A 27,450-nucleotide genomic window follows, 5' to 3' on the forward strand; every position below is an offset into this window, starting at 1 on the left:
GAAACAGAATAGCCACTTGTTATTTCGGGTACCCTGGAGTTGGTTCTGACTCGTAGTGATTATCTATAAATGCTGCGCCATCTTAACAATCATTTCTGTGCTTGAGCCCGTTGCTGCAACCACTGTGTCAATCCATTTTGTAGAAGGTCTTTGTCATTTTCCCTGTCCTTCTGCAGTGACATGATAATATGTCCAAGAGATAGGAGGAAAAAAGACTCTCTAATCTTATGTCTAATAAGCATTTTGGTTGTACTTCTCACAAGACCGATTTGTTTATTCTTGTGACATAGAATATTCGATTTTCTTCACCAACACCATGATTCAAATGTATTAATGCTCTTCATTCTTCTTTATTTGTTGTCTAACTTCCACATGCATTTGGTAATGGAAAATATCAGCTCAAGTACACCTCAAACCTCTACAGCATATCTTCCTAACATGTTAAGTGGGTATTTTGCAGTAGATGTAACCAGTGAAAAACGTTTGCTTTCTTGAATGCAGCTTCCGTGAGTATTTTGTGTACCCAGGTAAAATGAGATTCCGAACAACGTCAAATTCTTTTCCTTTGATCATACTGTTACTTATGGCTTCAGCTGTGAAGATTTTTATTTCTTTCATGTAAAGGTGCAATCCATATCAAAGGCTGTGTTCTTTGATCTTTGTGACCAGGTGCTTCAAATCCACTTCACTTTCAGGAATAAAGTTGCAACCTCTGGTTGTTAATGAGTCATCCTCCAACCCTAGTGCTTCGTTCGTTTTCACATATCTTCTAGCTTCTAGGACTTTTACTCGTCATTCAGATTACATAAATCTGGGGAAAGGGTGCAATCTGGGTGCATTTCTTCTCCGATTTTAAACCGCTCGGTGATTAGTTCGAGAAACTAACTTTGTCTATGTGTAGTATCTACGTAAGCTCCGTTAAATGCTGTGAAACTCCCACTCCGTACAATGCTACATAGTGTGTCATTTCCAGAGCCGGTTGCCTTCTCATAGCCAATGGAACACATGTAGACAGCTTTCTGCTCTCAGCTAATAGCCTTCTGACATGAGCAATGATATCCCTTCGGTTACATACTCCACGGAATCTTGTTTGAATTTCTGGAAGATCCCTCTCAAAGTACTACTGCCACCATTTAAAAAATTATCTCAAGAAAATTTTAGCTATTGTTATATTAATAATATTGTTTAAGAATGTTTTATCAATGGCATTGTTTAAATTTTTCCTCATTTTGTTGTTTACCTTTCTTTGGAATGGGCACAAATTTGAATCTGTTCCAGCCACCTGACAAGGTAGCTGTCTTCCAAATGACTTGGCAAAGATGAGTGAGCACGTTCTGTGTTGCATCTGTTCGTTGAAACATCTGCCTTGGTGCTGTCAGTTCCTGGAGCCTGATTTGCCTAAAGCCTTCAGTACAACGCGAACTCCTCCTCATAATACCACTGGAGCTTGCTCTTATGTAACCTTCCCCAATGAGTGACAACTAACGGTGGTGTCCTCAAACTACTGCCCGCGGGCCACCGGGGCCCACCGAGAACATTTATCCGCCCACCTGGTGGTTTTGCCCCACCTTTTTGTTACTTCAAGAAAAGATATGTTCAGTGTGCATAGGCAGTTGTTCATAGTTTGTTTCTTTTAACTATAGTCCGGCCCTCCAACTGGTCTGAGGGACAGTGGACTAGCCCCTTGTTTAAAAAGTGTGAGGACCTCCAATTTTGGGGGTACAGACACTCTGGGTGCTCCATCTCCTTTTGGTGTTTCCTGTGATGCAACATTTTGCCCCTGCAATCACTTAATGTTGCAAATTAAAGCTTGGATCGTGTCTTCCCTGGTGTCAGGTTAAGTGGATGTTGATAATGATCTTTCTTTTATTGGATTACTAACTCCAGGTCATTGAACATTTCATTATATTATTTTGCTCTATCTTCTCAAGCTGTGCTGTGAATTATTCTGTTCAGCTCTTTTATTTCAGCAATTTCCATTTTTTAGCTAATCTGCATTTAAGAGCATGTTTCCGAGTTTCTTCTAAAATGCATTTTGTTCTTTTATTTCTCTTTAATGAATTTTTTGTATTTCATCACGTATGGTGTCCTTGCTGTACTGTTGCAACCAACCAACCAACCATGCGCAGACCCGCTATTCCCCCGTCAGTAGCATCCACGCTTCAAGTCTCTTCTAGATTCTGGTGGGATATAATCAAGGTGGTTCTTTGCTTCTCCTAGACTTGATCTGATTTTCTTCAGATTCAACTTGAATTTGTATATCAGCACCTGGCCCTGGCCAACTGATTGAAGATATTGAGTCACCAGTCTTTCTCATCATCTCTTTCTACAAATATGCTTGTTTCCTGTTTATTTTGTCTCATGACATTTGCTTATATAGTCACCATTTATGTTATAGGGGAAAAATATATTACAATGAATAAGTTATTGGTCTTGCAAACTTCTATGATATAATACTCCATGGTGTTTCCATCATTAAGGGCATATTTTCCAATCACCAACTCTTTATTTTTCTTTGTTTCCTATTATTATATCCCCAACTCCAGTAATTATCGATGTATTTTTAGTTGTTGTTAAATCAATTTCATAGGTAAAATTCTTTCAATCATTCATCTTTGGCATTGGTGGTTGGTGCAAAAATTAACTGGTCTTCCTTGTAGGGGTTTGGATATATTGTCCTATGGAATAGCTCTTCACATGTTCTTCTGGATGATTCTGAGGCCATTTCTCTTCAATTTGTCATTCCTGGAATACCAAACCAGCTGAATAACAATTGGACCAGCTGAATAACAATAGTCAATAGTAGCCCATTTCAGTTCAGTAATAGCCAAAATATTGATCTTCAAGGCTCCCATTTCCTTTTTGACAACTCCAGCTGTTTTTTTAGACTCATATTTTGTACCTTCCACACACTGATTATTAACGAATGCAGTTCTTCCCATTTGGATTTTGAATGCCGTCCAACTTGAGGAGATCATTATCTGGCAAGATATCAGACAGTGATCATTGCTATTAATAAGATTTTGATGGCCGATTTTTCTTCAGAAGCAGAAAAACAAATATATAATCTGGATACTCCACTCTAATTTGTACTCCAAGGCGCCCCCTGCTGGTATTTGACATACTGGTGGAATAGCTCCAAGTATAATAGTATCATGGAAATAACTGCAATGGGACAAACTGACAGGTAGGTAGGTGATAATAATGAGATTAAAATTCTATTAGCTATTGACAAAGAAAACATTATTAAATTTGAAATAAAATTAGATACAATATAAATTTAATTATAGAGGCACAGAAAGTGCAATAAAACCAAATAAGAGCATCTGTGAATAGTGGGATCACTTTGAGCAGTCCAATGCACAATAAGCAGAATGCCTGATGAGGGAATGGAAAGTAAAGCTTCAGGTACAAGATGCTAAAAACGCACAAGCATTCGGTTAGTGGTGGGATTCCGCCGCGTTAATGGGTCAGGCAGAACCGATACCTACGTTGTTGTTCAGTTTGTCTCACTGCTTGTTAAAATGTCACTTGCAATCAGGGCTCTCTCTGAGTGGCTGACTGGGCAACTGCTCAGCAAGGAAATCGCAGATGGACATTCCTTGCTCTCTTTAAGGTTCATCTGTACAATGGTGGATTCTAAGCACCCATAAAAATATTCATTTACTCCACAAGTATAAAAAATTAGAACTGTTTGATATATTTATTTATCATTTCATAAAACTCTTTACACTTTTGATGATATATAACATTTTCATTCCCTTGTGTTTGTTTTTGTAGGAAACAAACATATCACGTAAAAAGAAAAAGTGCCAAACAACCAGAGGGTGATGTAGTCATTTGTTTCAGCTTTGTGTTACACCCCACATTCCCACGAGATATTGTGAGTGAATTATGTAACTCCTGAAAGTGTTCATAGATCCAAAAATACTCTCAGAACAATTGCTGTAGTTCAGCAGAAATAGAAAGTGGTTTCTCAAAGCTGAACATAATATTATTCATAGAAGAGAAGTCACCTACTTCTAATATATTGTTTTTCATATATATTTAATACTTTTTATTAATATTTAAAACTCTTTGTTATAACATATTATAGTTTGATATACCTCTTTCAATGTTTTATTTAAATATTAACTGCATGAAATTTTAAACGACCGTTCCATATATCACTGTTTTATACTTAAAAGGGTCATGAGGGCAGCAAACCAGCTGTTACATTATTTGAATACCACCACTACATAAGATTTATGACAAAACTAATTGAAGCATATCATGATCAAATATCTTAAAATTGACAACAAGAAGCTCTTAAAATCAGTCCCCCCAAAAGCTAGGTTTGTTACAGAAGAATAAATTTAAAGATGTCAGCAGAGGTCTTTTAAAAACAATTCAACTGAAAAGAAATTATACTACTATTTAAATGTATCCAAAATTTTTAAAAACCATGCAAATAAATGTCAAATTAGAATTGCATACCCAGAAAAAAATCTATTTTAAAGTTGAAGGTGAAATAAAAACTTTTTCAGGCATGAAAAGTTGAAAGAATTCATTACCAACTGCTCACATTATAAGAAATATTTTAAAAAGTCCTTCATGCAGAACAAAAATGATATTACATAGAAATCTGGACTCAGATTACCAGACATTCCTATAAATGGCTATTATGTAGCAAATTTATTATTTTTCTCAGTATTCAAATTTATTTATAGATATTAATTCATTATGCAAAAAATAACAACTTATTGCAGTCTTGGGAAATCAAAAACTCATAGAAATGTCAAGACATTTTTTGTCCTTCTCACTTTCTGTTCCCCAGGGAACAGAGACAATAGTGCACATGATTAAGTCACTTTTTGAGTGCTAGTGAAAAATAGGCCTGTGCACTTTTGAGCTTCAAACATTTCTAAGTTTTAATTTTTAAATGATAAATGTTAATAGAGTCAACACAAACAGTTCTTTGGAATTCTCAATAAGTTTTAAAAAGTATTAAGTATGTTCTGAAATGAAAATATATCATTTATAAAAATGACCTGGTTTTGTTCTGTCTTTCTTTTTGTGCATGTTATTATCTCCACAAGTCTGTCTAAATAAAATAGACTGGATGAACAATCTGGCAGAAAAGCAACGGGACCGACAGTTCTGTGGGGAAATGGGTTAGGGGGAGGTGGCGGGTAAGGAAGTGGTGCTAACAAACCAAGGGACAAGGGAACAACAAGTGATCCACATTGGTGGTGAGGTAGGTGTGGGAGGCCTGGTAGGGCATGATCAAGGGTAATGTAACTAAGAGGTATTGCTGAAACCCAGGTGGGGACGGAGCATGATAGTGGGACAGGAGGAAAGTCAAGGGAAATAGAGGAAAGAGCTGGGAGGCAAAGTGAATTTATAGAGGCCTAGACAAAGACATTATATATGCAAATATATATATGGATGGGCAAATAGATCCATGTGTCTATATTTATAGGCTTAGTATTAAAGTGGTGGAAGGACATTGGGCCTTCACTTAGGTACTCCCTCAATGCAAGAATATTTTCTTCTATTAAATTGGCATTCTATGATGCTCACTTCCAAACACAACCACTGAAGACAAAGTGTTTGAATAAGCAAATGTGGTGAAGAAAGCTGATGGTGCCCGGCTATCAAAATATATAGTGTCTGGGGTCTTAAAGACTTGAAGATAAACAAGCGGCCATCTAGCTCAGAAGCAACAAAGCCCACATGGAAGAACACACCAGCCTGTGTGATCACAAGATGCTGAAGGGATCAGTTATCAGGCATCAAAGAACAAAAAAATCATATCATTGGGTGCACACCTCCATGATACAATCTCTGAGGACAAGTGGGTACATAAGCAAATGTGGCAAAGGAAGCTGATGGGGCCCTGCTATCAAAAGGTATAGCGTCTGGAGTCTTAAAGGCTTGATGGTAAACAAGTGGCCATCTAGCTCAGAAGCAACAAAGCCCACATGGAAGAAGCACACCAGCTTGTGTGATCACGAGGTTTCGAAGGGAGCAGGTATAAGGCATCATCAGAACAAAAAAATCTTACCATAGTGAATGAGTGGGGAAGTGCAGAGTGGAGACCCAAAGCCCATTTGTTGGCAACCCCCTCTGCAAGGGGTCTAGGGGAGGAGATGAATCAGTCAGGGTGCAATGTAGATCGACAAAAAATACAGCTTTCCTCCAGTTCCTAAATGCTTCCCCCAGCCCCCCACTCCCCAACTATCATGATCTGAATTCTACCTTTCAAATCTGGCTATACCATGTGCACTGGTGCAGATAGGAGCTGGAGGCACAGGGAATCCAGGGCGGATGATCCCTTCAGGACCAGGGCTGTGAGTAGCAATACTGGGAGGCTAGAGGGAGAGTGGGTTGAAAATAGGGAACCACTGATTACAAGGATCTACATGTGACCTCCTCCCTGGAGGACGGACAGCAGAAAAGTGGGTGAAGGGAGACGTCGGACATGGCATTATATGAGAAAATAATAATTTATAAATTATCAAGGGCTCATGAGGGAGGGGGGAGTGGCGAGGGAGGGGAAAAAAAGAGGACCTAATGCCAAGGCCTTAAGTGGAGAGCAAATGCTTTGAAATGATGGGACAATGAATGTACAGATGTGCTTTACACAATTGATGTATGTATGGATTGTGATAAGGGTGTATGAGCCCCTAACAAAATGTTTTAAAAATATGGGGAAAAATGACCTGGTATGCAAAAAACATACTACGTAGATTATGTTATCTCCCCTTTTCCACACATTGAATCTAAAGTAGAAAATGTAAAATTAACTTAAAAAATCTTGGGAAGAGTTACTGTGTATTATAATTCTATTTTTCATTCTACTTAAATCAATTACGGCCTTTCTCTTTTCAACTTTTAAATGTTTTCTTCTACATCCCATTTTTCCTTCCTCAATTATTTACTGGGGCCTATATTGTGTTACCATTATAGTTCAGCACAACAACAATTGTGAGGATGACCAGGAAGGAGCAGTATGGTCTTATGTGGTATGTAGGGTGGCTGGAAATTGGAGCTGACCTCAGCAGCAGCCGACAGTAACCATATACGATGTCAACAGCAGCCGACAGTAACAATATACTCGGTTAAAAGAGCCCTGGTGGAGCAGTGGTGAAAGCACTTGACTAGTAACCAAAAAGTCCCCAGTTGGAACTCACCAAGCACTGTCCTGGAGAAAGCTGTCGCAGTCTGCTTTCAGGTGGGAAAGCCCGTAGCGCAGTTCCACTGTCCCATGGGATAGAGGTATTTACAGACACTGCTCTATGGTGGCAGCTTTTGGTTTTACACTGTGCTAGCCCCTACAGATTAAAGAGAGGAAGCGCACTATTCCTTCAAAATGGAGACATGGAAAGACTGTAAGTACCAATATATGATCGGCATGCTCTTGTGGAGGTCCATACCAGAGATCCCAGCGGAGTTTAGAGAAAGCTTGATTGCTTTCCAGTAAAAGCTTGTTTTTGCATGTCTGTAATGGCAAAACAAGTGCTACAACTTAAAACAATGCCCAATAAATGTTTTTGTTAGTACTATAAACAGTGTGCTATAGCCAAAGAAATAATCGAGAAATAAATGATTACAAAAAGATAACATGAACAGAATGTCAGTTGTAAAACCAGTATCTATAAAACATTTCTAAAATCTTTATTTATTATTCACTAAGAACCCTTTTAAAGGTTATTGTAAGAATGAAGTGATTTTTCTTGAAAGAAACTTTGTATATAATTTTTAATGCATGTTATTCCAATTATCATTTAGCTAATGAACTCTTCAAATTTCATTTGCATAATTGGTACCAATTTTGACAAGAGGTATTTATCCTGCTGTGATAAAAGCATCATCGGACTCACCAATAGAGGGATGATTATTTAGTCTGAAATCAGCATGGACGCACCACTAAATGTCCAGGGAGAAACACTGGCTTGTCATCTAGAGTTATTAAGTCCTAGCTTTCTTACTGGTTGCAGGGCCTGGTACTCAAAACGTAACTCCACTCACTTTTAAATTCTAACTAGTGGTGAAGCTTTCGTTTGAATGGCACCTTCAGATGAACTGAACATTTTGTTCTTAAAAATAAGCTATTACTTTTACAATTAAGGTATTTTTATGTATGACTAGATCTTTTAAGATATGGTCTCTGGAGAAACAAAACTAATTAAGCTTATATGCACATATGCGTAGAGAGGATAAACTAGTGTGATCATTGTATATCAAGAAAAAGGTTCACATAGTAATGGAAGTGGGTAAGTTTCAACTCGGTGGATCAGATGTTAGTTTGGAGGCTTCTCCTAATTCCAGTAGTTGTAGGAGTTGATGACACAAAATGGACAGAAAGATGATGGATTTGTGCATACAAAGGTGGAAAATTCAAGGCCAGCAGGTCAGATGGCAGACTACTCACAAATTCCAGTCAGAAATATGGCTCAACTTCACCATTAGCTCACATCTAAAGAACTAAAGGCCAATGAGACAGATATAAGATCCAGACCATGCAAAAAGCAAGTGAGCTTCTCCACAGGGTGCACTTATATTGGAAGTAGGCTACAGACTTGAGGAGCATTCTTTAATTGCTTGTATCAGGTCTGCAATCTAAGTAAAGACATTACATGCCACCTCAATCTCCTTAAAATTGGTTGGCTCCTTATAGCAGATCTCACTATGGACAGGATTACATGGTGCTAGATCACATCATGGAAGATTAGTGTGCCAAACACTGAGGATTCGTGCCCACTAAAGTTAACACAAAACATTTACTATAACACTAACTATTTATCAGTGACTTGGAAATCTCTGTGGACATATCTGTTACTTTTCTTCTCATCCTCAGAGAAATGTAATAAAATGCCTACCTGACACCCCTCCAAACTCAGTGTCCCCTACTATGATAGTATACATGATTTTACCTTTACAGTAGCCTTATAAAGGAGTTTTATTTATAGATAAGAAAAAAATTCATAAATGAATTTTCTGTTCACAAAGCAAGTAACAGCAATAAGGGTGACTTCAAAGTGAATTATTGTTTATCCAAATTATTTTATACTTTTTTTTACTACTAGAAACCTTAGAAATAATATGTAAATTGAATTTTCATTTATCTATTTGCTGCTCAAAAAATATGCCATTTTATCAGTACACTTAAAGTATAATTATTTTTACTTTTCCTCTGAAGGATGCATTGAAAAGGACAAACTTTTTATGTACAAGGTTATTTCCACCAACAGACAATTTTGAGAATGAACTACGTCATACAGATTTGCTTAAAACATTTGATTATAAGAAGCTTCTGAAAAAATCATTTTAAAGGGTCATTTTTCATTTACATATCACCAGTAAGTCTAATTTACATTGATATCTTAATTCAAGTTTTTCATTTATTTTAATTGGTACATAGTTATCATGTGTTATTTGTATAGAGAGGCGGTTTGATGACATATTGTCTCCACAATTAATGAAAGTCTTACTGGATAGCATGAAGAGGAGTCCTGACTAACAGTATATCTAGAGAGACATCTGCCTTCTACATATATAACAGGGGACAACATAACATGCATCAAACCTATTTCTGAGGATCTGGGAAAGAAAAAAAACTCTGACTATTGCTTAATGCTGCTATTGAAGTGAGACACTTACATTAGGTTCCGTGTTTCCTGAAACTGAGCCAGGCATCATGCTACTTATCTCGCCTTACATGGGATCTACACACCTGACCCAGATAGCAGGGGCCTGGCCTGCAAGGGGCAAGGTCTCTTTTGTAAATGACATCCTTGTGGCACCGGAGAAACGGTCTCCCAGTCTTTGTGGCTGTGCCACCGCCCATAGAGGGTGCTTTTCAGTGGCATTTTCAAGCTTCCCTGGAAATGACCGAGAACTAGCCATTGCCTGCCAAGTGGCTTTTCAGAACAGAACTGAGGAGTGATGCCATTCTTTTCTCATTGGGTTACCGGGAAGCGTAGCAAATAGTCTAAAAAATCCCCAGAGTGGAAATGCACTAACAGCATAGCCTTGTTTAAGATTGTAACACTTGCCAATGTCCTGTGACTCTTGGGAGGCACATTGTTTACTGTGAAGCATTTTCGAAGTCTTGGCTACAGGTCAACCTCTACTCTAGTTCAGGAATATCTACAGGACAGGATGAAGAGACCACAGAGATTCTCACGGGGAAAGTGGAAGAAACAAAATGGAGACTCACTGAAAAATTACAAGAAAAAAAGGGAAAAGTTTCTTTTGAGAAAATAGTGGAATAGGGAGTCTTTGATAATAGAGAATAAAAAACGCATGCACTTTAACCTTCTGGAGACTATAAGCAATGATAAATTCACCTGATTTTTATAAGAATCATTTTGGATAGCTGCACACATGTCCATTTATCTGAAGGTTAAAGAGCCCAGATACTTTTTTAAAACTAAAGATCACTAGAAAAACCAATGTTATTTAAATAGAATTTTGGGAAGCAATAGTGTTAAGATTGGGGAATGTATAAATATATATATATATATATATATATCGCCCTCCTATACTGTGATATTGGTTGGTAACTTAGTAACATAGCATCCTTTTAGTGAAACAAATTGCTTGATTTGCTCTCTACCTTTCTCCAACCTAATACTTGAAAACTGCATGAACAATTGGAAAGACTGCATTTGGAAATTTTTTCCTTTTCATTGAGTAGACTCTAGCCTGATATCTTGGGAAATAAATGTTCATGTGAAGCAGAACAGCAGACAAAATTATTCTTAGACTCACCAGCATTTCTGACTTGGAGTATTCTTACCAGTAAGTACAGGCTCTACATTACAATGGAGGCAATTCAGAACAATCACATAAACTCGATCCAACCCTACTACTCCTCTGTGTCTTGAACTATCTTGTGGATACACAAGTTTCAGATATTTTATAAAACTGACTAAATAGGAACGCAACTCACTGCTGTTGAGTCTGTTCCAGCTCCGGAGCCCGGTATCCTGCATCTGAGGCTGGCACTGTTTACGGAGCTCGAGAACTTCGTTTTTTTTTACTTAGAGAAGCTCTTGGGCTCAAACTGCTGACCCGATGGTGAGCAGCCTAATATGAACTTTACTCTGCCACCAGGCTTTCTAAAAACTCACAGGTCCATAACATAGCACTGGGCTTGATTATTATGGGGAGGAGTCAGAATATATAACAGTGTCACTATTTCTTCTCTGTAATCAGCTGCTATAAAGCTCAGCTTCCTCCTGGAATTGCTGCATGAATTAATTCAATATGGTAAAATCAGTTTCCCATATAACACAATTAACCACTTGTTTCAGTAAAGCAAAAATTCATTAATTATGTTTTCATTGATTTGGATAAATTAATCTGAAAGTTTTATCATAACTGAAAGGAAAGCTACCATTATTAGAAATTGGAAAAATATATAAACAAGGAAAATGCTTTAGAAATAATGATAAATTTACCTACATATCAGGGCTCCTGTAGTCATGGGGGTTTCAGGAGTCTGGCATTCATGTGGCACTGCTGATGTGCTTATAACAGTGTGCAAGATAGATATTAACCTTTATCCAATTTATTCTACAAGGACTTACATCGGGTGTATAATGGGGTAAAATATTGTGTTCTAGGTCTGAGGCTAGTTTAGAAGACTGTGATATTAATGGTATTTTTCCCCTTTTGCTTCTGGTCAATGAACTGAAGTTTAGCACTTTAAATAACTTGCACAGGATTGCACAACTGTTGACCGTCAGACACCTAGATCTGTGACCTCAAAGAACATGTTATTTAGGACTTAAAGTATCACACAATACTGTCTTATCCATTCCTTGAAAGTCTCTTTACAATGAAATTATAGTAAAGAGCATAATTCAAGAGAGGAAAATAAATCATATTTATACTCTGGTTCTATCAATCATTAATTTCATAATACTGACTATACACATAAGTCTGCATTTCTTTGGTATAAAATTAGCCATAAGATTCCCAATTTACCTGACTAAAAGTGAAGATCACATGGAACAATGCATGTTAACTGTGAGGCATGTTATGCTGTACTCAGAGACCTATATAAGTAAATATATGTCTACATGTACATATGTATGTATTTAAATGTATATGTACATATATGCACCAAAGTCAATGCCATTGAATTGATGTTGACTCATAGGGACACTATAGGACAGAGCAGTGCTGCTTTTGTGAGTTTCTATAACCTTTTGTGAGTGACTATAACCTTTTATTCTAAATAGAATGCCTTGTCATATATGTATATATAACAAATAGAAATAGGAAGCCTTGTCATATATATATGACAGTTTTCTGTCAGTTTGTCATACTGTGGTGGCTTGTGTGTCGCTATGATGCTGGAAGCTGTGTCACTGGTGTTTTAAACAGCAGCAGGATTACCCAGGTTTCAGCAGAGGTTACGGACCAAGGAAAGACCACAAAGAGGAGAGAGGCTGTCCATTTCAGAGGATTAGCCACTGAAAACCACGTGGATAGCATCAAATATTGTCAAGTACTGAAAACCTTGTAACTAGAAGCAGAACCTTGTCAGAGACTGTGCTAGCAGATGAAAAGGTCAGAAAGACACTCAACATATGACTGGATAAAAGCTACTTCATAAAGTAGAGTGGGTCATAACAACACAAATGGAGCAAGGTCGACAGGAGTAAAACCTTCGTGACCTTCATTTGCTGATGGACATAACTCAAAAGGCAAAAGAAACAGCTGCAAACAACATTTAAAAATTGGAAATGAGAATGAACTATATATGAATCTAGAGAAGTGAGAAGTTATCAAGAATGGAGTGGAGCACATGAAGATTGATATTCTAGGTGTTAAGGAGCTGAAATGGATTAGTACTGGATATTTTAACCAGAAAATCATATGGTTCACGATGACAAGAAAGATATATTCCAAAGGACTGGCCTTGCATTCATATTCAAAAAGGACATTTCAAGATGTATCTTTAAGTACAGTGCTTTCTGAAATAGAACAATAGCTATCCGCACACAAGAAAATCCAGTAAATACAACTATTTATACACCAACCACTAAAGTTAGTGATGCAGAACCTGAGGAATTCTACCAATGTTTTCAGTCTGTAATTGATCAAACATGCAATCAAGATGCATGAATAATTATTGGCAATTGGAATGTCGAAGTTAGAAACATAGAGGAAGGAACAAAAGTTCAGAAATAAGATATTTTAATAGAAATTAATCTGGAGCTCACATTACATCATTTTTCAAGACCAATGACCTGAAATAACTTTTTAACAACACAGATAGAGACTATACATGATAACTTCTTCAAATGGAACACACAGAAATCAAACTGACTATATCTGAGGGAAGAGATAACGGAGAAGCTCAGTACTAGCAGTTGAAAATGGGTCAGGTATTGTCTGTGGAACAAACAATCAAGCTCTCATATGTAAGTTTAGGTTGTGTGACTGAAAAAAACCCCACAAATCCACAAGTGCCAATAGAAGACCTTGAGTATATCCGACCTGAATTTTGAGATCATTTCAATAACAAATTTTACACTTTGAACACTAAAGACAGAAGAACGCGTGACGTGTGGGGTGCCCATCAAGCCCATCCTTCATGGAGGAAGCCAAAGGTCATTCAAAGTCAGGAAAAGAAAAGAAAATCACTGTGGATGTCAGAAGAAGTTCTGATACATGCTCACAATTGTAGGTCACCTAAGGTAAATGGAAGAATGATGTAGCAGAAGGGCTAAAGGGAAAATTTCAAAGGGCAGCTCGAGAAACTCTTATAATGAAATATGCAAAGACTTAGATTTAGAAAACCAAAAAGGATGCACATGCTCCACATGTCTTAAACTGAAAGAATTCAAGAAAGATCCAGTCTTGACTTGCAATATTGAAAGATTCTAGAGGCTAAATATCGAATGAAGCTGGAAGCATCAGAATAAGACGGAAAGCATGAAGCAGAGTCTTTGTACCAATAAGAACTAGTCAACATTCAGCCATTTCAAGAAGGAGTATAAGATGCAATGAGTGCATTATCCAAATACATGGCTCTAGGAACTGATGGAATACTAATTTAAGTGTGTCAACAAGCTGATGAAGTAATAGAAACACCCATTCATCTATGCCAGGAAATTCGGGAGACAGTTATTTGGCTAAATAGCTGGAAGAGATCCATATTTATACCTATTCTAGAAAAAGGTGACCCAGAGTATGCTAAAATTATAGAAAAATATAATTAATATCACATGCAAGCTAAATTTTGCTGAAGATCATCCAACAATGGCTGCAGCGGTAGAGTGGTGCAGAGCTGCCAGAGGTGCAGACTGGATCCAGAAGAGGGCTGGAGACAAAGGATGCCATTGTTCACATCAGCGGATCTTGGCTGAAAGCAAGTAATACCATAAAGATGTTTACTTATATGTAAGGAATAAGGTGCCCCTGACCCAAGCCATTGATTCCAATCTCCTCATTTGTATGTGAAAGTTGGATATTGAATAAGGAAAATCAAAGAGGAATTGATGTATTTGAATTTATGATACTGGCCAGGAGTATTGAAAGTACCCTGCACTTTCGAAAGAACACACAGATCTGTCTTGGAAGAAGTACAGCCAATATTCTCCATATAGGAAAGGATGGTGACACTTCATCTCAGGTTCTTGGGCTGTATTATCTGGAGAGTTTAGTCCATGCAAAAGGACATCATGCTTGGTAAATTCGGGGGGAAGCAAAATCAAGGAAGACCTTTGAGACGATGGACTGACGCAGTGGTTCCATCAATGGGTTCAAACACATGAAGTATTCTGAGGATGGCCCATGACTGAGCAGTGCTTCCATCTGTCATATTTAGGGCTGCTATGAATTGGAACCAACCTAAAGGCAACTGGCAACAACGATTATATGTGTGTAATTTTAGAAGACTGTTCTCTTTTTTATTCTGAATTCTTTGCATCTAGCACAATGTATATAACACATGCACATATATACATATACCTGGAAGACATTACCTCTCACAATGTAGTTTCTCTATTCAAATATCAAAAAATACTCCTACATTACCAATACTCTTGCTTATCTGTTTGTTTCTGGATGATTCCTCTCACGATGTAAAATTAATAGTGTTTCACCTCCTATTTTTAAAGGAGTATCATGCCAGAGGATATGACAAGAACTGAGTAAGCACAAATCACATTTAAAGTGGGACTAGAGAAATTATCTGTTAGTCAAGAATGAAAAAGTAATGACACTGGAATGACATTAGCCAAGATGTTTACAGGATTCTCCTTTTATAACATAACCCATATCATGGTGTTTGTGACTGTTCTGGAAACTCATTGCCTACTCCCGAGATGAAACAGACATCTACATTATGGTCTCAAGTATGATGAGAAGCATTGAGGAAAACACTGAGTTGTTTGATACAAAGAGAAATAGAATAGTATTATACATGAGGGAGTTAAGATAGAAAATACTTTTATTTCAGTAAATAGACATATAATTTCACTTATTTATATTAATGACAAATATTTATATGTGCAGTGTAGTGAATTGTTTCATATGTTTCATCTAGCTGTAGTAATTTTTACTCCTACCAAACGTCTTTTTGGGTGAAACTGAATAAGGGAAGGTAGAAAAAGATACTGACAATATTCAACTGTGAGTGATTGCTTAATAGGGTTAATTATGATTGCTGTTCTGCTGGGTATAAAATAAGCCACCTCAGACTCAAAAAGGAAGGAATTTTACTACTAGTCAACCTGTCCTTTGGGCCATGACATCCCTCTGCTCTTGAACCTCCTTGAGTTAAGAGACAGTTGTGACATCAGAGCAACAAACGAGTCATGGTGGAGTGGCACGGGAACCAAGAACCAGAGCATGCCATAGCAGTGGCAGTGAATTTACCCACTAATGGGGCAAATGAGGCTGAGTGAGGGAAGGAGGCTGGCTTGTGGAGTATGGTGCCTCAAGCACTGAATTAGGGGAGCTAGGTTTGCTAACACAGAGAGCTATTGCTGAGTGTCTTTGGCCTATAAACTATGGTGGAGGCATGTGCCCTTTGGACATTTATTGGTAACCCTAAAAGCTTTATTACATTGTATGAATAGGTCATAGGCTAAAGGGCCATGTGGCTCAACCCACAGACCAGAAGGAGACTTGCTTCTGGGCATGGCTGACAGGAGGCTGTATTTTCTGAATAATTGTATTCTGAGCATTTCTAAGGTGCGAGCTTTCTAAATAAACTCTGTAATCATGAGCATTGTCTGTGAATTTGGTGTCACCATTACAATAAATTATTGAACTCAGCTGAAAAGTGGAGAGTGTTATGAGTGGGACATTTACTGTCAGAATTAGGTTGGGGTGTGGAGCCTCGGGCAATGCTGATGTGGACTTTGATTCTCTTTTTTCCTTGGGAGGGGGAAAGATGGGGTTTTGGACAACCATAAAGATTCACAGTCTCAGAAACCTAGTGGCAACTCTATTCTGTAGGGTTGCTATGAGTTGGCAATGTTTCCATGGGAGCAAAAAAAATTATACATATATTTACCTTGCAAAGTTAATGGAGATCAGGCAATGACCACTCATCTTTCTTTTCATGAGTTTTTAAAAAATCATTTTTGTAAAGTATATGAGCAATGGTACTGAGACTATTTAAGTCTTTGGGATACACAGGTTCTTTTATTCTGCTAACTATATCATCAGAAGAAAGTTGAAACTTTGTACCCCCATAAAGAATTCCAGTCTTGCAAACCCTCAAGGAGGTATTCTATACTGTCCTAGATGGTAAATATTTTATGTCTTTAAAGTGAACCGGGGACATTTATAAACTATAGATGTATGAATAGAATTTGATCATAGCCCTAATCTAAGAATAATCAGTTCTTGTGGAATGATGCTGCTTGGTACTTGCCCTCATAAACAGATCACTAAAGATATGGATGTTATAGCAAAACTTAGTGAAGAAATCAGGTAGTGTTCAGCAATCAGAAAGAATAGCATCTGTGATTCTAAAGTCTTGTCTTAAAACAAGCAGTCATCTAAATAAGGAGTCAGCTCAATGCACACAGAAGTACACTGGCCTGTGTAATCCAAGAATTGTAAATAACAAAATCCAAAATTGGAGAAGGGAATAGCATCAGAGCTTAAATTCTAAGTCTGGTTTGCAGAATGCTATGGATGTATAGTAAAAGCCAAAATCTATTTGCCGTTCCCTCTGTGGATTGAGTCTCCAGTTAATTCCCTCTGGCCACGATCTGGGGTGTGAATACTCTTACTCTGAGACAGAGAGCATTTTGCAGTGGATTTCATTAGCTATACTACGGAGAACACTCCTGCAAAAAAGTCTCTTGAAGAGGGCAGGGGGAGATGTCACACAGGGTAACATATGCCATAATCATAATCATAATAATATATGAATGATGAAGGGTTCATGAGGTAGGGAAAGTGGGAAAGGAGGGGGAAATGAGCAACAGATATTAAGGGCTCAAGTAGAAGGCAAATGTTTTGAGAATGATGATGGTAACAAATGTTCTTGACACAATGCATGTATGTATGGATTGTGATAAGAATTGTACGAGCCCCCAATAAAATGATTTTTTAAAAGCCTTTAAAAAAAACAACCTTATCATCTTCAAAGTCCTCTCCAATACACTTAATACATTTGTTAAATCTCTGATTCCATTCTAGGAAACATTTTTCAAACTCGCCAAAGTGCTGTCCTTTCAAATCCCTCTTCATTCATGGAAACAAAAGAAGTTTCATGGAGAGAGGTCAGGTGAATAAGGTTGATGGGGTAAGAAAGACATGCTGTTTTCTGCCCAAACCTGGCACACTGAGATGTCTGTGTGAACAGGTGCATTGTTGTGGTGTCAAAACCAGTCCCCTCTCTGCCACAAATCAAGCTTTTTATTTGTCGTATGCTATTATGCAATCGTTTGAGAACTTCTAAATATAAAGCTTGATAAACTGACTGGTGGAATAAACTCCAAATGCACTATGAGTTGACACTTTCATTCATTCGGTAAGTTGACAGATGTCCAGGATGAGGTTTGTCATCAATCAACATTTCAACTGTTTGAAATGAGAATACCAGTCATATACTAGAGTTTTTCCCATAGTGCTGTCCTTGTAAACTGTGTTCAACATCACAAGGGTTTCTGTGGCATTTTTCCTGAACAAGAAACAAAATTTCACAGCTGCATGCTATTCTCTTAAATTGGCCATCACAAAACATGAGGTCGAGTGAAACTACTTTTATGAAAACATTTACTGTGATCAGATAGAACCGTTCCAGGCGATGTCACTGCGTGGACTAACAGAGCGAGTTGTCCATGCTCACCTAGTGGGAAAAATATGTACTACAAAAGATCTGTCCAATGGAACTTTTTTCCATTTTGGGGTGGGTACCCGTTTACAATTAGGCTGGAGTATAATGCCATGCCATATTATCTCCCTTTTGAATCATTTTAAATTTATTCGTTTTAAAATACTTTCTGTTTTCTTTGGATTGAGGGGTTTCTGTTTAATTTGTTTGGTCATTGTTGCTGTGGCTTCTTTTATTGTTTTTCTTGTATATGGTTTTCTGTACAGGGAATTCAGGAGGAGTAGATCTATGGAAACAGGAACTGGATTAAATAATTAGCTGGGTGACCTGATAGGGGAGCTTGGGGAAAAATGAAGAGTCCACAGCAATGGGTACAAGAAGGTAGAAAATGTCCTAAAGTTGATTGCAATGATGATTATACAACTCTTCTTAATATGACTGAACTATTGAATCATATAATATCTTAATAAAGCTATTTAAAAGAGAAACAACCACACCAAAAAAAGATGTGGGTTAACGTGCATTTCTGTACATTAGATGCAGACCATACCCACAGGAAATAAAGTCACATAATATGAGGACTTAAGCTACATCCCATTTAATTTTAATTATGATAGAACATAAATAACTCCTAAATAGGGACTTCATCACAGGCATAGAGGCTAAGTTATACAATGCAATCACAAAATGGTGCAGGATGGCCATCCTGTATGTATGTGACTGTAACACAGTAAGAGAGAGAAGTCCATAGAGGGAAGTCAAACCATTTTATTATCATAGGAGTGCTATCGCAACACTTTTTCTATAGTCTATTTGCTAGATGCAGGACCTAGTATATTTCGTTTGTCCTGATGTGGGTCTCAATAGTACATAATAGCCTTCATTAGAAACAGATTACTAGCTTCAGCTCTCACTCAGGATATGGATACTGCACAAGAGAATGACTACCAGGAAGGGAGTTTTACTGAGTTTTAGTCAACTATAAAATGCAGGAGAAAACAAAAGATAGCTGAAATCTATTACACATAGAAGGGAAAGAGATGTGACATTTGAGCAGAGAAAGATTTGAAGAGTCTAACGTTGAGGAATAGAGTAATATTGCCATAAGCCAAGGGCTACTTGCAGGCACCAAAAGTTGGAAGAAGCAAGGAACAGGTCTTCTCCTGTAGTCTTTGGAGACCCATTCCAAGGAGGATAGCAACACCTTGATTCTGGCTCTGGTGGCGCACTGGGATAAACATTGGTTTTCTAGCTTCAAGCTTTAGAGTTCATATCCACTGATTTGTTGGAAGGATAAAGATGACTTTCTGCTCCTACAGAAATTTATAGTCTCGGAAACTCTAGGGCAGTTCAATCCGGTCCCATACGGTCACTGTGAGTTGGAATTGACTCAAAGATAGCAGGTTTGGAGGTACTGACTTCAGAATACAGTTGTTCAAACTTGGGGAAAATGAATTTCTGGTTCATTAAGCTACCAAGATTTCGTTGCAGGAACTATGTTATAAATTGCCCTTCACAGAGGCTATAAAATGTTACATGCAAGTTTAATATCCTTTTATTTTCAAATAATGGAGAACTGTCTTTGACAGGAAACCTTTGCCTTAGTGAACATACCTGATGACTCCTAGGTAGAATTAGTTTCAGCTACTACTCATATTCTGGGCCTTAGGCAATATGTTTCTTTCCAATGAAAAGCAATGACAACAAAAGAATTTGTCATCTAGTAGATTCCAACTTATGGTAGTACCATGTATGGCAGAGTAGATCTGAGCTCCATTAGGTTTTCAAAAGCTGTTTGATTTTGTTTTGTTTTGATTGAAGAGTTAGTTAGGCCTTACTTCAGAAGAATTTCTGAATAGACTCAGATATCCATAAGTGTCAGGAACAATTCTCTTTGGCTTGTAGTAGCTCAAAGAAGCTTGATTGTGCAGTGTAGTTAAGTGCTTGTGTTAGATAGAGTTCTCTAGAGAAACAAAACCAGAATGATAATAATTATAAATATATTTATACAGATAGATATATAACATAAGAAATAAACAGTCAATTAAATTCTAGAGCAGTACAAACTGCTCAGTAAAACTCATTCCCGTGAGATGGTTGTGAGACACTGGCAGTCCTTCAAGCCTTGAGGGTCGCCAGGTAGTCCTCTGTAGAGTGATTCAGGCTATACAGGCACAGGCAGCAAACAGCGAGGCAGGTCACCAACAGTCAGCCAGATGACAGGGTCCGACAGTCCCCAGCTCAAGAGATGCAAATTCCAATGGTGTGTTGAAGCAGGTCTTGAAGGAACCTCAAATTGCAGTGATACCATCCGTAGGTTAGCTGTCCTACAGGTAGTGTAGCTTGCAAATTGAGGCCCAGAACAAGCAAGGCAGCTGAACACTGGTCCGATGAGCAAAGAGCAAGGGACAAGGAAGGCGAGCCTCACCGAGCCATTTATCTCTCCGCCCTTCAATTAATCCCACATGTGTTCATTGGCCAGGTTTACACAATAAACATTAACTAGCTCAGTGCTTGACACCTAACCAGTAAGTCAGAAGTTTGAAGCCACCATCTGCTCCATGAGAGAAAGATGTAGCAATCTGCTTGTGTAGAGCTTTTAGCCTGAGAACCTGCACAGTTCACTTCAACTCCCTCTTTAAGGTTGTCATGAGTCAAAATTGATGCAACGGCAATGATGTTTCTTCATGGTTGTGTCATGTGATATGCATAACACTAGTCTTCACTTAATGGTATGTTTTACTCTGATATTCTAGTCTAGTTTCCATGTACTCCTTGGAAGTAGAGTGCACTCATTAAAATGTCATAGATTTGAGGAGAGAAACAATGACTACCAAAACTACAAAAAGCTAAACGAATATTGAATAGGCAAAGAACAAGAACTGTGTACTCATTGAGTCCTGTGGAGAAGTATAGTTCAAAAAAGTCTGTCTCTATTTCAGATAACTCAAAATACATTGTGGAATGCAAAATAATAAAGAATATTCCAAGTTTCCAATAGTTAGTTACATTCTCAGAATCAGACTACACAATATCTTAGATTTGGATTGCAGAATACATAATTTCTACTTGAATAAAGTACCTCTTTGCCCTTCCTAAAACACCCTGGACACATTATGTTTTAAGATAAAGGAGTTTTCTGGAAGGGAAGCAAATGAGTGAACAATATTCCATACTTTACAATGCCAAATGAAAAATAATATTTATAGAACAATTACTGTATTTTTACTAAATACTAAGCATGAGCTAACTAATTAACGCTATGGATCACAATGATAGCACTCAGTTGTACATGAATCACCATGAATTGAAGGTCAACCCGAAGACAGATAATAATAGCAACAGTCTTGAAGTGTTTAATATGCATGGCTGTTAACAAAAATGTTGGTGATTCAAGTCCACTCAGAGGCACTTCAGAAGAAAGCAATATTCATCTATTTCTCAAAAAATTATCCAGTGTGAACTCCATGGGTCAGCATTGTATCGGACACACTTGAGGTCATTATAAATAGGATTGGCTCAATGGCAACTGCTTTAGTATCACTCCAGAATTCATGTTTTACCCATACTTTAAAGCACTTTCCAAGATTCAGGTAATGATTCCCACAATCCAATTAGTCCTCATATTTCTGTACTGGCAACATATCAGAATATCAATGAGCAATATTATTTATTAAATGCATTAATTATCTTTGGATATAATTATATTTGATATGTTCCGTTTTGTCCAACAATATAATTATTAACAAGAGTCATTTTTACCTATGGAAAAACCACCAAGACAATCTAATATTTAGTTACATGATTTACATTTGAAAATATATTTTAGATTGATAGCTATAAGAGAGAAAGTGAGACACCCCCCCCCAAAAAAAAAAAAAACTAAAACAGTATCTTGGACTTGCTTTTCTTGCTTGGTTCTTTCGAGAGATTTGTCTGAAAGGTTACTTCTAATGTTATTCCAGCTGTGGCTGTGTCCAACAATATAGCATTACTGAAAAAGAGATTACATTTGAATTTTCTTATAGTGGGGGTGATAATCAATATTTATTTAATTGAATATAATGGAATTGAATACTCTTTTCATATAACTCTTATCCAGAACCTCAAGTTGTTTCTCGAGTGATTCAACAGATTGTAGAAAGCCTAAGAAACATTAATTGTACCTACAAATATTTTCTGTCTTCCTTTTCTATGATTTCCGTTCGATTGTCTTTATAAACACTCTTATAACTTTGTTTATTAATCGCACATATAGCAGCATCAGCAAATTCAGCTAACTCACAGATGGAAAGATAGAACATGGGCCAGACCAGAGTTAGGCAAGGGTGTCCAGCTGGTTTAGTATAAAAGAATTGGAAGTTATTAATAAAACAGCATGATCATAATCAGTGAATTGAGACTAAATTTTCTTTCAATCAAAACTCTGTAAGAGGAAAGCAAAACCAGTATGAATTTAGGGTTCCTCAATGTCTAACAGAAGGAATTTTATCACCATAAGTAGGATGTGTACATGCTCACAAGGATCTCTGCTAAGTATCTGTAGGTTACACACGGGGTGCAAACCACAATGGCAGCTATTCAAATGCGCCGGCCCTTACCTGGGAGAAAAGAGGATGCTTTCTCTGCTTATAAAGATTCACGGGCTGAGAAACCCATAGGGGCAGTTTTGTTTTGTCTTTTAGAGTCACTGTGATTTGGAATCAACTCAATGGCAGTGAGTGAGTATTTTTGTTATATCTATTCATGACATGTATAAAAAAACCCAAGAGTATTGCAATTCACTAAGTTACTAAAATGCTTGCAACAAGTGTAGATAGAAATCCTAGAACATACAATTTACAAAGTATTTTAGTAAAAGCTCCCAATTTACCCCCTATTTTATAGTGAATATCTTGTGAATTGTTACTGTTTATTTCTTAAAAGAACCCTTATCACATTGTCCCTATCCGCACACATGCTCAGTGAAGTAGATAAGTGAGGAAAACCTGCAACTAAATTGAATAAACAGAGTATTTATGCTTAAAATACCAAAAGGAGTCCAGAACTTGATGCATGTGTGTGTGTGTGTGTGTATTCACATATACAATCAAAACTATATATATTCAGCCTCTAACATTGTGATCCTCAATTTTAATACTTTGGAGAATTTATGATAAAATTTAAAAGCCTAACATTGACATTAGCAAGTGGAAACTGAAACTGAAAATGAGAGCATTGTTATGAATGTCAACCTTTAAGAAGCAGGGTAGCCTATTGGAAAGAACACGGTTTTCAGAGGCAGTGCAGTCTACTTCGGATCATGGGCATGCATGTTTGAATACAGCTTCTATAAACTGTCAACTTGGGAGGCTTAGTTAAATTCTATTTTAAAGTCTAGTTTCTAAAGTCTATAAAGGATTATTTTGAGTATCAACTCTAAATGCTTGTTTTAAGGATTATATGATATAATGGAAAATATTTAGAACCCTAGCGCATTATAAAATCTCCATGCCATTTAATCATTGTTATTGTCACTGTAATTATTTTATGAGTGGTACTATTAGTCAAGGCCAAAAAGTCATATCTATTTTTAAAAGTTTGGTACTCAGTTGGAAATCCTAAGAAGGTTATTTAATGGCTCTCACTCGGTTTACTTCTATATCTTAAGAGACTACTCTTGTTTATTTTAGGAGGGTTGGTGGTGCAGAGGTTACACCCTTGACAGCTAGCTGAAAGATTGGTGATGTGTAGTCCCCACTGGCGATGTGGAATACAGCCCCAGTGAGGTGCCCCTTTAAATAGTATAGCCTACAACACCCTACAGGAGGGTTCACTGGTGTCACACGGGCACTATGACTTGGAATCAATTGGACACCACCTAGTAACAACTTATTTTACAGAGACTATCTTATCAATTATACTGATATAAGATGATTAATACTATCCTTCAGTCCCTGAATGTACAAGTGGATTTTGTTTAAAAAAAAAAAAAGGCAAACCAGCTTGGTATTTTGATCCACACAAGGGCGCCACCGAAGAAAAGTAGGGCACCTTCTTCTAAAGCACCAGCCATTGGAAGTCTATGGAGGACAGTGTTGCTTGGACACACAGGGGCCACTATGAGTCAAAGGGAGCTCTAGGACACAGTGGGATTTTGTTTGTTTGCTTGTTTCCCATCTAGTAATGTGATTGCCTAAATCTTATTTGTTGAATTTAATTTTTTCATTCTTCATTTTTATGACTGTCATTGTTGAAAGCAATAAGCTTAAACGGCAGAAAGGCATCCCTGACTGCATTTACAAACGTAATTCCACTAAATATTTTGCTTAGTTCTTTAAGAAACCACATAAAACTTTTGTTAAAATGTATCTATAGTCATTAACTTTAATATAGAAAATTCATATCATAGAATTTCTTCAATTTAATGCATTAATTTTTCACCCCAACTATAAAATGTTGCATATATATATATATATATATATATATACACCAAATCCCATGAAACATGACTAAAGGAATTTTGGAAATGTGAGAAGTGGATGATTCTGAGATTTAAAATGGACAGTGTTAAGTATTGTAGTATTGTTTTATGAGTGACATGCATCACTTTGGGCAACAATGCCACCTAAGCATAGAAGCAGTCTGAGCATCCCCTCTCCAAGTGCTCTCTCCACCACCAGCATTTCTTTTGAAAAGCAATTACTTTCTCCCTTATTGTTGCAGTATCACTTTTGCCTTAAAGGAATGGATTAAAAGAGTTTATATAGTTTAAGATGTGATAAGTAGCAGTTACCTGACATTCACTTGTCATAACAGAAAAGATCAGCAATTTTGGACTTGCCCTTTGTAAAATGCCCTTCAAAGTATTATATACCTTGAAGCTCAAAAACTCTTTTATTATTTCTCCCAAAGATAGCAGAGCAAATTTCTGTGAGAAAGTGCTTATGTCTTCTTAAAATGGGTTTTGTTTTGTAGAGCCATTTTAGGTTTACAAAAAAATTGGACAGAAATTACAAAGAATCCCTGTAAACTGTACTCTTACTTCTACCGTATTTCTCTTATTATTAAAATCTCGTATTCTTGTGTATATCTGTTCCAATGAATTCATATTAATTCATTATTAATAGCTATAGTTCAGAGTTTTCATTACTGTTCACTTAAGTGTTCTATAATAATACAGGTTTTGGAAAAAGCATAATGTTATGTATCCATCATTACAGAATCAAACAGAAGAGTTTCACCGTCCCAAAATTCTCTGTGTTCCATGTTATTTGTCCTTCTCCAGTGAGGAAAATAATTTTTCAAACTCACCTGTTCGTATTACATCTCACTGCCATTGATTCAATTCTGACTCCCAGCAATCCTACCCCTGTGAGTTTCTGAGAGTTTAGATCTTTAGGGGAGTAGAAAGCACATCACATTGCACGACACTGTAAAGTATTACTATGTTAATGTCTGCATGCTTAATGCAAATAACCATCATTGTATATGTAGAAATATGTTAAAATCCTTGTATGGAATAGGATCTTCATGGATATTACTTAATATTCCAGCAGGAACAAATATAATATGATGGTCATTTTTGTTTTAATTAAGGGCAGTATATATTTGTTTACACGCATATCTGTTGTTTTTATTGTTTTAAGTTGCTATCAAATCAGCCTTGAATGATAGGAAAACACTGCCCACTCACACACCATTCTCACCATCGGTGCTCTATTTGATCCCGTTATTACAGCCACAGTGTCAACCCCTGCCTTGAAGATCTCTCTCCTTTTTACTGACTCACAATTTTACCAGCCGTAATGCCCTCCCTACAACTCACTTGTCATTTAGCCAGCCTGTGGTGGTTTATATGTTGTTGTGACACTGGCAGTTGTACCACCAGTATTTCAAATCCAGCAGGGTCACCAATGGTGCCAATGATTCAACTTAGCTCTCAGAAGTAGACACAGAGCCAGAAAAGAAGAAAGACCCACTTTTGAGGAATTAATCACTGAAAATCTGGAAAACATAAAAGTTTGCCTTTAGGTTTTATAAGCCTAAAACTGCTATAAAAATAGCAATGGATAATTGTCTGATATAGTGGCTAAAAATGAGCCCCTAAGGTTGAAAGGCACTGAAATATACCTGGAGAAAATCTCTGTTGTCGAGGTAAAGTTGACCTTAGTGTCATGGATGCAGAAACACTGTGAGCACCTTCCCTGGCTGTGCAGCGGGACTCAAAGTGAGAAGAAGCACCCGTTAATAATTGGAATTGGAATGTATGAAGTGTAAAACAAGGAAAATTGGAAGTTATTAAAATGGAATGAATAAAGATTTATAAGCCATGGATCTGTGAGCTGAAGTAGACTCATATTGACCAATTTGACTTGGAAAATTGTGCTGTTTAATATGCAGGGAATGACCGATTCAAGAGAAATGACATCACATTTCAATATCTAGTACAACGCTGTCTGACATAGGATATTATCTATATGCCTACAATTAAGTCCTGTTAATCCAACTAATATTCAAATTTATTCACCAACCACTAAAGCCAAAGATTAAGAAATTGAAAGATTATATCAACTTCTATTTTCTATAATTGATAAAACATACAATCAAGATACATTGATAATTAATGGTGATTAGAATGCAAATGTTGGATGTGGATACAAAGAGAAAAGATCAGTGTTGGAAAACATATCTTGCTGATAGAAACAAAACTGGAGATGACAAAATAAACATTTGCAAGACCACTGTCTTCACTGAAAATACCTTTTTTATATATACATGGTCCTCATCAAGTGGGATATGCAGGATTCAATTGACAACACCTGTGGGAAGAAATGATGCAGGGGAGGGGTTATTGCGAGCAGTAGGACGCTAACAACATCAGCCCAAACCAGGCCAGGGGTCAATTGTAGGATAGGCCATCAATTACTCATATGAAAATCGGGTTTAAACTGAAGAAAATGAGAACAAATCCACCAAAGCCAAATTATGACCTTGAGAAGATCCCCCTGAATTTAGAGACCATATCAAGAATGCATTTCATGCATTGAATCCTAATAACTGAAGTCTAGGTGAGCTGTGGATTACATCAGGGACATCACTGTACATGAAGAAAATAAAAGGCCCTTAAGAAGAGAGGAAAGAAATGAAAGTTCACAGTTTACATC

Source organism: Tenrec ecaudatus, chromosome 1 (genome assembly GCF_050624435.1).
Source record: "Tenrec ecaudatus isolate mTenEca1 chromosome 1, mTenEca1.hap1, whole genome shotgun sequence".
NCBI lineage: Eukaryota > Metazoa > Chordata > Mammalia > Afrosoricida > Tenrecidae > Tenrec > Tenrec ecaudatus.